At 36.4% G+C, this 14,026-nt stretch overlaps 1 protein-coding gene across 1 annotated transcript in view; it reads left to right on the top strand.

Annotated features, from left to right (window-relative positions):
• Positions 1-14,026, top strand: part of COL19A1 (collagen type XIX alpha 1 chain) — a 179,007-nt gene that overhangs the window by 47,252 nt on the left and 117,729 nt on the right. The window lies entirely within an intron of this gene.

Raw genomic sequence — 14,026 nt, 5'->3', positions numbered from 1 at the left:
CCTGCTTCATAGAACCGATTAGCTCACATATATACATCCTTGTAGTAGAAGACTAAAGTTGGAATAATCCTATCTAATATATCCCAATTACTTGAAAAAATCTTGCCTCGCAGTAAAATGCTCTGTGGCAATCTCCTTTTCAAAATCCATGTGGACAGTGAGAAGTCTGCAGACCTCCTGGGCAAGTTAGTAAGACTTCCATCATATATAGACATGACTTTTAGGGATTTAAAGAGTGAAAATAGATTGTGTGCCTCAGGTATCTTCAGTCTATACTCAAATGTGATGTTTGATCTGCAAGCTATGTTATAGCTGACAACAATTGCCATGATACAAACAACACATTTTCCTGTTGCTGCAGTAGTTGTACAGAAGTTATGCAAGAATAATGGTTGCAGGTTTAAATGTAGTGTAAACTTACAGGTGTTCTGCCATTTGAGACATTTGACCTGCTGTGGGCTAGGATGGAGACCAGAGTTTAAGTTTTGAAAGACTATAGGGTGATGCTTTGAATAGACTTGACACCCCAAAGCACAGATGACATTACTGAATGCTGTTCATCAAGCAGTGGTTCTGTAGTCCTGCAGCTGCTGCTTCTACAACTCTTGTTAATAGCGGACAAATTAAAAAATAACAGTTCCTCTGACTGAAGGCCCCCCACAAGGTGCCAGTCATCTGCCTTCAGGACAAAAGCAGTCAGACTGATAGTACTGATAGCTGATCTACAGGTTCAAGGATCAAATGCCATCCCTTTGGAGCACTACTTCTAGCTCCAAAGTCACATATTTTCACAAGACACTGGATCATGGACACCATTATAATATGACTGTTTGATATCTTAACTACCTAGTCCCTTCTTCCCTGCCCTTTTTCAGGACATCTCTTATGAGATATATTTGAAATAGGGGATCTTGCATATGAAAACAGATGGAGTTCTGTTAAGTGTCAGAGGAGAGAGTTTTGTGGTGTTAGTTTACAGTTCCAGAAAAACAAGAGGATAACAGCTCTCCCTTGGGAGGAAATTCACTTCCTTTGTAGACTTCTTGACTTACCTTGTCATAATCCCCTTCTTACAAACAGGACTGATTTGTGGCTTAGCTTTCTGAGGACTTCTTCTCTGTAATTGTCAAATCATGAAGTGGGAAAGAGCCTGAATATTGTGGTCAATCAGATCATTTTTCTAAGATAAAATATTGTGTGCAAGATTTAGTAAACTGCCTCTGAGCAGGCAAGGATGAACCTTGCATCTGTTGGGGCATATTGTCTTTTAGAGTGTAGACAGTCTCTGCCTGGAAAGTTTAGCAGGGAGCATTCCTAGCTCTGAAAGAGGTGGCCACTTTGACATTTACTGCAATGCAAGGCACTCAGCCTGGTAGGGACCATACCTGTGATTTGGGTCCTGCAAGCCAAAAAATCTGTAAACCTGTGAAAATGCTCATATCTCAAAGCGTTCAAGTTGATGAAAGTAAGTAACTGGCTCCATTAGCCATTCCAGTGTTATCTTTTTCTTTGGAGAAAATATTTGTCTTCTTTCTTAATTAATCACTAAATTCTGAAAAAAATAAAGTCAAAATAGTAAAAAAATGTAACTCAGAACATTCAGATGATTCTCAAAATTAGAACATGCATTTACCCTTATTCGAACTTTTATTTGGTTCATGGTATAGCATTCTTAATGATACCAGTAATGCAGATACACTTCCTAAACTACACCTTGGAAAATACTTGTGACAACATGGTCTATCTTTACTGTTGTAAATAGACTGTTGTTTTACTGTCATTAAAATGAGATTCTGTTTGCATGAGATGGTGCAACAGGTATCTGTAAAAAGATCATTCTGCTTATATTTACTGTGTGTATTTCTGCCTGTAATCCAACAAAGTATACAGATACTAAGCATTTCTTAGGCCCGGAGCCAAGGCTGAAATGTTTGATGTTATTTGTGGGGTTGCTTTTCTTTTAAATGTGTAAGTGGGATTTTTTTTTGTAATTTTAATTTTCTGAAGTTCATGAACAATGTGCTATCTTCACAGTTTTACGTGCCTCTTAGACTTAACGCTGATTATTTCATTCTTGTTAAATCTAGTTATCCTTTTGTAGTAGGGTTCTCCTTATATTTGGTACAGCTAAGGAAATGATTAGTAAAAGAGTCCCAAAATATGATATGGTTGTCATCTGTGATATGTATGCTATGCTGGAGCAGCATGTTAGCACTTCCTGAATAGCCTGTTTTGCATTGCAATAGCCTAGTGAGCTCCTTCTTCCTTTCTGTTAGTGGTACCTGAGAAACTGCTGTGTTTATAACATGTTTTAAGAAAACAATGACTGTTACAGAATTCAGAAGCTCAAAATAAAAAATGCTTGGACTTATAAACCAGAGCACTGGGTATTTCTAAGATGCTTATAATACAGAGATAATTTTAAATTTTTTTTAAAAAACAAAGGGTAATATAGTATGTGAGTTTAAATTACTTTCAGAGAGACCCTTTATAATATTCTCCATATTGAGTTATTTCAGGATCACATCTTCAAGGCCAGCTACTTCATGAAATCCACAGCCAGAAACCATTCTGTTAAATGCACATCCAAATCAAACCATGTCATCTTAAAGACTCTTGTAACCTGCTTTCCTTTTTCCTCCAGCTAGACTGTTGGAAACCCTATCTACAATTTTCCAAGTCATATTTTGACTTTGCCAAAGCACCGTGGATATATAGCCTGTTACACCACTATGGCATATGTTCCTGGAGCATCAGTCACTCCTACAAATATACAAATCTGAAAGGACATCAGCTTTGAGCTTCCAGTAATGTGTCCTTTTCCTTGCAGCTGTCTTGAAAGATCTTTGGACTCAGCATCTTCCACATTTCATATGCTGTACAAATCCTTGACAGAGGTCAGGATATTTCTGAAGTAATTCATCAGCATCTCTGAGAAAGCTTCAAAAATGCACATGGAGGGCCGGATAGGTACTGCTTAAAGCGATCTCTCTCAGTCTGTTGTTGATTCAGTGCCATCCAGCTTAATTTCTGAACTCCTGTTAATCAGTTATATTTCAGTGTTTTTAGATCAGGCGTGAAGATAAATTATGCAGCTTTCAAAACAAATCTCCCTCTCGCTTTACCCTGGGATCTCCAGCAGAGAAAAAAAAAAGTATAATAGCTAATACAGGACGAAGTAGTGACATAAAGGAGGAACTTACTCATGAGCCCTAATGTTCAGCATGAAGCTGAAACAGCATTTCAATAGGAAGTAAGGTGCATATTCCTTTTAAATGATATTTGATGGGTTAACAAATAAACAGATCAGCCTCAAAAGGATAGACAGCGGTGAGTGTTTTTACTGCTTCTGTTTGAGAACTGGCCATTGGAAATTGGGTGGTGGATGTTACCCACTACAGCAACAAGCTTGTTACAAGTATTAGGATTTTGTTTTCTGGGTTTTTTTTTTTTTTTTTTTTTGATCATCTATTTTTTGTTGTACTTCAGTAGCATCTATGTATGTACTTATGATTACACATCGCATTTTAAGATGTGGAGACATGTGAAAAGATTAGCTTTCTGTAGCTATTTGGTGCATAAATATGCTCTTTAGAAATCCTACTGGGAGAACATACTTTAAGACCATTATATTTTCCAAAACTTGTTTCATTGCTTCAGCATATATAGTCCTCGCTTGCTTGCGCACTCTTTCTTTAACATTACTGGATGTGTTTTGAATAGCCTTTGATCATAAATTTGATTCCAGAGAGCTGTCTGCTGTGCTGACTTTATTTTTGCCATATTAGGTGATATTTGGAGTTCACAACTCCAGGAACTGTTGAGCTCGCTGGTTTTTCAACTCCTAAAGTTAAACTACAGCAGTGCTGTCTGGTTCTTGATAAAAAGCTACACAGAATCAAATCACACTTGACACAGCGATACCGCTCAAGTGTTATTTCCATTCTGGAGAAAATGATGCTAGTGACTGCGTTAAGTTGTGAGTTGCTGGAGAGCAGAGATTTCCTTTCTGATTAAAGAATCATTACTTTTCTATCTTTTGCTTTAGTCTGTCAGATAATCCGTTTGAGGAAACTTGTAGCTTTGTGTTCTGTCCCCTTGTAGTTCCCTGCAAAATCAGATTACCAAGTCTCAGAAGGGCAAAAGTGCAAATGCCTTTTGGAAGGCAGACACCGACGCTTATACTGCTTGGCATCAAACTGTCATCTTCAGGTCAGTGTCGCTGCAGTGAAATGTTGTAAGGAGACTCTGATATTTGAAATATCCAAATCTGAATTTAAATAAAATTGATTTGATTAAATTAAAATTGAAATTACAAGAACCAGAAAAACGTGGCTGGTACCATGGTCTCTGCGTGCAGTGACTGCTGCTGTTGTACGAGGTGTGCCCAAAGAAACCAGAGGTCACTGGCCATTTTAGAGGGGTCTGGACTGCTGGGAGCAAAACTGACTGTGGCCTGATGCCATGTAAAAAAGGCTTTTGTTCGTTCGTTATGTAACACGGAAGTGAAAAATAATGCAGTTGTTAAATACGGCTCTTTGTTCCTTAATAATGAATACTCGAACTCTGAGTCTGCCTGGCTCTGGTATTGCTAGCTTTGCTTGAAAAGCCTGAGTCAGGACCTTGCACACTCCGGGGGGAGGATGGGGATTAGAGGATTTTAGTAGTAGTAGTAGTAGTATATTGATTGGGTTCTCTTTTGTGAGCGTTCTGGGACACATGTTGTTGAGGGTTTTTTTTCATTTTCCCTTCAGTTGCTACAGAACTGAGAATTTTAAAATTAAGAAAAAACCAAATACTGCAAAACTTATGAATGTTGGCACAGTGTGTTGCAGGAGGTAGATTTATCAGGAAGGAAGGAACTTTCTCAGTGTGCATTGTACAACTTGTCTGAGATATTTTGCCTAGTTTTGTTTATTTTTCCTTTGAGGAATTAGATGTTGAACCACACCAAATACTTCAGACTTGATGAATTATTAATCTATTCATAGGATAATTTCGAAAAGGGATTATTTATGTTTACTGTAGCTCATTTATATATAGCAGTATTTTCTCTGATTAACTCCTTCAATTACAACCTATACTTGAAATTTTTAAAATGTTTTGAGTCTCATAAGTAGGAAGATTATTCGTAATGTGTATTGAATGTATGTTTTAGATAATATCATTGGTCTATGTAAGTTGTAAACTATTAACTATAATACATCTTTATCTCTATTTCTTTTTCTTTTTTTAACTGATGATTGGGCTATACATTAGTCCTACATTTAGTGTAAATAAATTCAGCTCAGCCATGATTTTTAATGCCAATAAATTTACTTTTTTCCCCAAGAAACTTAAAAGTTAAATTGTAAGTTCTGTTCTAAGTTAGTTGCTTTTGTTCATTTGTAGATGCTAAAATGCTGGGCATAAAAAATGTTTCTTTTACATTTCTTTTACATATTTTCAAAATTCTCACCACTAGCCAGTATTTATCAACACCAAAGATTCATGTTTTAAATCGGAATTGATTAGAGCAACGTGACAGGCTGAAGCTGGGCCAAGTCTTGCCTAATCAGCAGTCAGCACTGGAGCTCTGGCATGAGGCTCCCAAAAATAGAAACACAAGAAGTCAACAAGTAAGTGGAAGGGCACAAAAAGAAAAAGGGCTGCTAATTCCACTGTTGACTTTCTGTCTAATGGATTCTTGTTCCCAGGCCGCACTAAGTAAAGCAACTGGCACAGGGTGTGTTTCTGCAGATGGCTCGGCCCTGACACACGCAGCCCAGCTGCTTGACAGGTGTTTGATTAGTGTTTAACATGAAGAAAACAGATTTCCTTCACAGATACCAAGGAGCTAGGCACAAGATGCTTTTACTCCAGAATAAACACTCCTTTCACCGCTCGCTCTTTTCTGCTGTGAATGGTGGCTCCATTTTTTTCTCCTTACAGAAGAAAGTAATTCCGTTTTACTTTGGAAGGAGAGGCTTGGTCTAAAACATGACGTGTCAGAAATTATTCCATAGTTAACTTTATTTGACAGTTTGACGTTTGTAACCTGTTGCCTTTACTAATGGAAGATGCAGAGCATATTCTTTATAGCTATTAACAAGGATATCAGAAGAAATGCTTTTAATTTAGCAATCCATGTGTTAGAATGAAAATTCTATCGAAGAGCAGGCAAGTGAAGGTGACTGACAAACCATTGCCACATATCCCTTATATACTGTCTTTTTCATGTGTTCCATCAGCATGAGACGGTCTTGAGTCTGTGTTGCAAAGAGTGTTACACAGGCCCAGAGTAAAAGAAATTCCCTTTGTAGAGGAGCATAAAGTGTTGGTATTGATAGACCCAAGACGATAAGAGAAAGAAAAAGCTATTTAAGAGATTAGAACAAATATTGTATGATGTTATTTCTTACTGATTATTCCGTATGCTCCAGAATGGCGCCGTGCATAGTGGACAAGAGAGCGTATCAACAAGCGTCTGTTTATTTAATTACACTTTTTTTTAATAACAGCGGGTAGAAGAAAAGGTGATCTTTGTGGCATGTGTTAGTCACTGCCCTTAGAGCAAGCAACTCCTGGCAAAAACAGCAGTGGAATAGAGTACTAAGACAGCCTTATAAATCATCTTTGATTAACGTGGGCCCACAGAGCCTTAGGCAGTAGGATGCATAATATTAACAGTGACTCTAACCAGAGTTTGTCTTTTTTTTTTTTTTTTTTTTTTTTTGCATTATACTGAACATTTTTGCTTCCTGGTATCCAATCCATGAGTTGGAAATTGCAGGAACTGCTAAGAAAAATATACAATGACAAAATTATATGGCTCCTGTGAAATAGCCAGAAGAAATACCAGAATATAGTGTGCTAGCAGTACTTTTGCTGAGTTTCACAAGAATGAGAAAAGAATGCCTCCAAAGAAACAGCTGTCAGAATAATGTGGATTCCCTAAATAAACAATATTTTTTAGCAAAAGAATAGTCAAAACCTCCTCATGCAAAGCACTTGTTTCCCTTGGGTGGTGGATTTGCTTCCTTCTGCCAGGCATCCTGGAGGTAGAATGTGGAATACCCTCAAAAATGTTAAGGAAAAAGGTTGAAAAGAAAAGTTACAACTCTACCAGTGTATGATGATGGTTTTTTCTACAAAGCTGCTCAGAACTGGCATTAACGGGATATACCTGTTTATCTTTAGTGAGCAGTTCCTATTGTTTGATAGTAGGATTTGCAGATGGGAAAAGTATGTGTTAGAATTCTAAATACACAGTCTATGTATTACCCCAAATCATCCTCTCCCTTAAAATATCAAATGTCAAAAGGCACAGTTTCTGAAGTGAAAAGATATATTTCTTAAAACAGCCTTACAACATCTGGTAACAGTGAAGACACAGAAACTGTGTCTCAGACAGCTTTGCTTGTCGGCAGTTGGCAGAGGTTTGCAACTATATAAACATCTGCTTCTGGTATCAGAACAAATGCTAATCTGGGCTAGTTCCTACATTGGAAATCGCTGTTTATGCTGTCTATTTATTATTGAGTCACTTTAAAATTGTTAGCCTTGGTACTACTTTCTTGCACTTCAAATCTGTATTGTTAGACATTAGACATGATAGTGGTTAATGTGGTCTCTGAGCAAGATCTTTGTTAGAATCAGATAACATTTGTATCAGATGAAAATCTGCCTACTAAATCTTCAAGTTTTGGGAATGAATATGGGAAAAAAAAAGTAATTCTACAGTAAAGGATGGCTGCTAAAATCCAAGAAGTTTACCAGTGCTGTCTACCTTTCTATCCTAAACTTAGGTTCCAATTATTATATTATTATTTTTTTACAGTTCATTTTAATAAAGCCTCAGCATTTTTTTGGCAAACCCAAAAAATCATTGATATTGGAAGATGCTTTTTAACTGACACTTAACATTACTGGATTTCAGATATTATTTCAGCAAGGTTGATTCAATGAATTTACAGTTTTGTTGAAATTTTAATAGGGCTTAGATTTGTTTTAAGGCCATGTTATGGCTGAGTTAACAAAAAATCAATATATGCTATATGAGTTGGGCAATTCTTTTGAGTGATCCACTGTAATGGAAAAAGTGCAGTTACAAAAATGTATCCATTCACTATGAGTCTAAGATGATTTCCAATTTTTTTCTTGTGAAACTACGCTGTTTCAAGTGACAGAAATATCCAGCTGGCTGGACTTAATTTTCTAAACTGTTCATCCATAGGAGGTTAGGAATCTTTCAGAAGCCTTTGCAGAGAGAGGCCTATTTGCTTATTCGCAATGTGCTGTTGGAAGTATTTTCATGTTTTTCATTTGCATTTTCTTTATGCTCTCTGTAGGGTGTGGTAGGTCAGGCAAGTTGCATTGTTTCCAAGATCATGTTCAATTCATATGCCTGTACTGCATTTTTAAATAATGAGATGAAAGATACATTAAACTTTACATACTTCTATCAGCAATAAAGTAGGGTGGGCTTCTTACCCCCAGGAATGTTAACAGGATGGTGGGCCATTAAAAAGGATGTTTGTTGGGTCACTGAAGCTTGAGAAGTAGAGAAACTGATAAAAGCCCTTCAGGCTCTAGAGTGTAGTGAGGCAAAATAGGGAGAAGTTGCTCCAGCCCACTGCTCTTTGGGACTTTGTGCAACTTCCTTTTGCTTGTAGGGCATCACAGCTTCTGAAAACTGCACGGACACTGACGAGCTTCCTTTCAAAAGCACTGGAGGAGGAAGAGATGTAGGAGGAGTAAAGACATGCCATAGGTCACACACAACCTTGTGGCACAACAGAGAATCGGTCCCAAAATACTGAACGTCCTGGTTATGTCTTGATAATAAGTTTAAACTTCATTATCTCTTCTGTTGGTTTAGTCCCTTTTAATTTCTTGCAGTCCTTTTCTTTCTGAAACTGGTAGCATTTAAGAATGGTGAATGGAGCTGTGTCCTCTGGATTGCAAATTTTGTTTTTGATCAAGAATGGTAGAGAAGGCAGTTGTCACTTCTTTAAGGGCTTGTAATGGTAATGCATACTGCTTGTATTAGACAAGGCAGAGTATAGCCTACTACAGCAGAAACTTTGTTTCTATCAGCACTTTTGTTGGTTGTATTAAGTCCTCTCCTGACAGCTGTCATAAAGGCTTCAGTAAATTCACTCTCAATTTTCTAAAGAAAAAGAAACACAAGATAGAGGCCTTTTAGTTGAGTTAAAATGCATTAAAATAAGTCATCTATTCATCTTAACTTCTCCCGTTCTCATGTCATGCAAAAATAATTTGTGAAGAAGTGGAAACAAACTGCATGACTTTCGTGATCTCTTTAAATTTATGCTTTAATTTTGATGCTTGCTGAGGTATGTTCATAGCAAAAAAACGAAGCAATGACAACTAAAGAGAAGCTAGTCTGGTGTAATGAGACGTGTTCATGTTCTCCCAAGCTCCGAGCTACCTTTGCTGATGATTCATTAATTCTCCTGCAAAGCACTGAAGCCTAAATTTTCAGATATCACCTACTTTGGACTGTATTAACTTCCACATGCCAAATGACTCTGAAAGCCAGACCTGTCCCAGATTGGGATATCAAGAAGGATTAGGAATGAGAAAAATTGATGCTTCCTGAACTAAGGAGTGTGTCATTCTAGTAGAGCTATTCTCAATTGCCCTTCCATTGAGCAGCTATGTAAAACACATAAATAAACAAAAGCCCAGATCACTAGGATACAAGAATGGTCTGTCTGGCCCTCACCTTCCTTGGCTTAAACTTGGTTACCTGCTGTGTTGAGTCTGATGTGGAAGCATGACAGAGGAAAGGAAGCAAATGATTTACCTTTCACAAGCCCTTTCTCTATTAGATTATTTTTAGGGAGGAGCTTATGTGTTTGTACTTATACATGTATGATTTGCTTGTAAGGGTAGCACTGATTTGGGCTTTTGGGCAAGTGCTGAGTACTGGTAGTTCAGCAGTAACTGAAATGAGAACAAAAGGGTAAATGTCATAATATTTAGTGTAAGCTTCCTAACATGACAAATTCAGGGGACTCACATGTCAAATTTTAGAAAATAGCACCTGCATATGTTGTTATGCAATTAATATTTTATTGGGTGTTCCTAACCATTAACAGGAACCTGTTTAAAGAAACAAGGAAACATTCGAAAAGGCCAAGGCAAATGCCGTACAATGGAGAATAACTGGAGTGGGATTTTAATTTCTGAAAAGAAAAGCTCTAAGCCTGTTGGTGACTTTTGCCTTGCTCCGGCCATGTGGCGGGGCAGGGGATGCTGATAGAGCCCTATGGTAGTACGTGGTTGAACATTCCACTCCATTTCAGCAATGCTATAAATAGCTGTCCTCATTTTAAAAGCTGGGGCCATTAGATTGTTCCAAGGGTCTGACACACTCAGGGTAAATGAAAGGCACATATCCATAAATTTTCCAAACAGTAAATAGTGTTTGACCATGCTGATTTTACTTATATTCAAATGAGTTTCCTTACTAGTAACCCTGAAGTACAAACTCTGTCCTGTGAATCAAGCTGCTGGCAGTGCCCCCAGTAGACTAAAAAATAAAAGGAAAACTCTTTGCTCTTCATATTGAGGATGGAGAAGCATCTGACTATTTATTGATATTATTTTCACAGAATCATATCCATTAAAATGCCTATTTGAAATACTTTGCAGAAATGGTTTCTCCTTCCCAGCCATGAAAAGAATCTGACACAGTCCCAGTATGCTTGATGTTATAAACCAGATTGATTTATAAAATGTTCTAAACAGCAAAGCACATTCTGAATGATTGCTAAAAGTTGCTATTTGTTTTTAATAGTTAATTAATATGACACCTGCTTCATTTTTGGCACCATGTTGTTGAGCAGAATAAGTAACCAATGTGCATAATGAAGTTCAGATATTTGTACGTTAAAATAACTATGTATATAAATATATATATGTTTTTAAGATATATGAAGATATATATATATCTTTTTCTAAGATACCAAGCAGCAGTTTTTTGTATCCTAAACTGTGTGTATAAACTGAATTGCTAATCTTACAGCCTACTGCAGTAATGCAGTGCAATGAAAAACTGCAGAAGCATTAAATGATAAATACATTTGAGAACTTTGATTATGCACACTCTGCATGTTTCAGAAAGAGTTAAAGCAACCACAATATCATGCACATTTTAGAGCTTATAAAAATAAATATTGGAGTGTAAGACTCTCTTTGCATTGGTGTGTTGATGCAAAAATCTGTGAAAAATCTGACTAAACAGTGCAAGGCAGACTGCCTCTAGCTTGTCTCCATACAAAAAAAAATAGGGAATGCAATATTTTCTACTTTATAGTGATCAAGTACAATAGTGATGATAAAATATTATCTGGTTACTATTAGACTACAAGGATTTTTTCTGAATTCATATTGTAGATTTGGACAAATAGAAGGAATAAGGATTACTTGCAATGATTAATTAGCATTTTTCCCTACCATACTAGTGTCTATTTTTACCAGAGAGGAGCTGGAAGGAAGATGTTGGAAACTGTGCCGTGAATGGAGTTACAAAAATACCTTTTTGAAAGGCTATTTTAAGCTGTATTTTATTGTTATGTATCGTGAGTGCTTTGTATTTATTTAATAACCTGTATCATTTTTTATGAGTGATCATTCTTTTATTTATTTTTTTGTAGTTAAGAGATGTTTGATTTTTTTTCTTTGTCTTTGTTCTTTTTTTGTCTGGAAAACATTTATCTTCTACTTGGCTTGGAAACAACCAAGTGAACTTCAGAATCTTTCTTTTGTTGTTGAATTCAGGCTTGCCTATAAATCTGAATTGGATAGTGTGCGAGTTAATAGGGGAAATTTCTGTGAAGGAATTAAGACCCATGAATGGAATGGAGAAAGCATTCGATTTCAGATTCCTTTAATAAGTCTTCTAAGCTCCTACTTAGTCATATGATCATGGATGAATTCTTCCAACAGAACTTAGTTCAGTAACTCTAGATTTATTGTGACCAAAATTAATGTACTTCGCAGTGGCATATTTCATGGTGCCCTAAATGGAGGATGCTTCATGGCTGTCAGTTACATAGCCTGCCTCTTACTGCAAATTGCCTAACAAGCTTTGCTAAGAAAGAATTTATAAGGAAACAATTACAATATTTTGTATTTTCTGAGCTATTACTGAATTACACATACGCAGGGGAAATGTATTCAGCTGACTGAATACAGCTTGTAGTTCTGGGTGTGAGAAAAGTCTACGATTTTCAGTAAGACCTTCAGGTTTCATTTGGAAGACCTCGCTGTTCTTTAGACTATACCTTTTCTTTTGAAAGCCCTATGTCAAATGCAGGAATTATTTGTTTATCACTTTCAACCAAGAGGCATCCTCAGAAGTTTGCCAGACTTACCTTGACAAAGTAAAGGCTGACCTGGTCTGGTGTTGGCAGTATTCCCTCTTTGACCAAAAAGTTGAACTAGAGGTCTCCAGGGCCGCTTCTGAACAGCCTTCTAATGATTCTATAAAATATAGATGTACATTTCAGCCACACTCAAGTCAACTTTGTTGGGGAAATTTATATAAGGAATTGGGAATTGAGTATAGACAAAATTTCCAATCTCAAAAAGAGGAAAGCTAAATGGAGAAAATGCCTTGCTTCTAGGAATTTGTCAAAAATAGGAGCTGTATTTTATGTCCAGCTGTCGAAGAAGAATGAGAAATAGAAGTTGCACTCATTCAGAAATTCTTTGAGGAAGTAACCACTCATTTTTAAGTGAGAACATATGAAATGTTATTTTACAAGATTAAATTCTGTATACCAGTTCTTGGGCATGTCTCTAAATTGACCACTAAGCCATCGATTGCATCATTCACCCCAGCCAAAAAGACAAACAAAATACAGAATGTGAAACCACTGCAGACAGTTGCTGAAAAGTCCAGAACTATTTGCTCATATAAAAATCTGCACATCTCTAAGGCTATGGACTTAATTCCCAGATGTGTTCCCATGATTCTGTACCAGTTGAACAATTTGGCAAAATACTGCTATAAAGTTTGCAAATTGTAGCCTGCTGTTTTAGTTAACCTCATTTAAACCTTAGACTTCTATATAAAGAAATGAAACTCTGGGAAGGGTGAAAGAAAGAATGTTTAGGCTGTGCTTATTCTAATTTTTTAAAAGTAATATTAAAAAATATAATATACTTTACTTTGGAAATCTTCCACACTCTTCATCTTCAGACCTGTAAAAATTCTGTGCATCATACTGGGACAGTGAGCCTGAAGACTGGCAAGGGGCACAGATAAGCAAATTCTGTCTTTTTAGATGGTTTGGCATAGCAAGAAAATAGTTGTGTATTTTTTTTATTTATTTATTTATTTTAAGGTAGTTACCTATTTTAGTGGTACTAGAATACAATCTTATATCTCATGAATACAGAGGGATACATTAATAATGATTTTAAAATATTTTAGTAAAATAGATGTGTATTTTGTTGTAACTTTGCCAGGCTGCAGACCATTTGACATGAACACTGGCATAGTAAGAATGTTGTTAAGGTCTTTTTCCAAGCTATATTGAATCAGGAAGATCATAACAGGTCTTGTTGGTAAAAGTTCCTCTAATGCTGATTTCAGTTGTCTGAGTTTGAACTGTGACAATAGAGTTTCTAGATTTTTCTTAGTACTTGATTAATGAGATTTGAATTATTTTCAAAGTGAAAGAAAGATTTTTATTTCAGTAGATAAGCATTTTTCTCAATTGAGTGGATTTGTGAGAACATTACAGCTGGTTAATCACATTTATAAATTAAAATGAAGGAATTGATTGGAATAAATGTATAAAACCTGGCAGAATAGCAGGACTATAGTAAGTGGGCTTAGCATAAATGATCAATTTAGAGTTTTCAAATTCAAGAAGATCCCTTAGACAGAAAGAAAAAATAGTTATCTGTTTCTGTTAAGCAGCAAAAATGATGGAAAGCCATTTTAGTTTCCTGCAGAGGTTTCATACCATTTGAATAATGAGAAATAATTTGAATAGTCAATATT

The sequence above is a fragment of the Tinamus guttatus genome, unplaced genomic scaffold, assembly GCF_059628265.1.
Source record: "Tinamus guttatus ecotype Peru unplaced genomic scaffold, ASM5962826v1 Tinamus_guttatus_pri_ptg000051l, whole genome shotgun sequence".
Taxonomy (NCBI): Eukaryota; Metazoa; Chordata; class Aves; order Tinamiformes; family Tinamidae; genus Tinamus; species Tinamus guttatus.
This window is presented reverse-complemented; position numbering and strand designations above follow the sequence as displayed.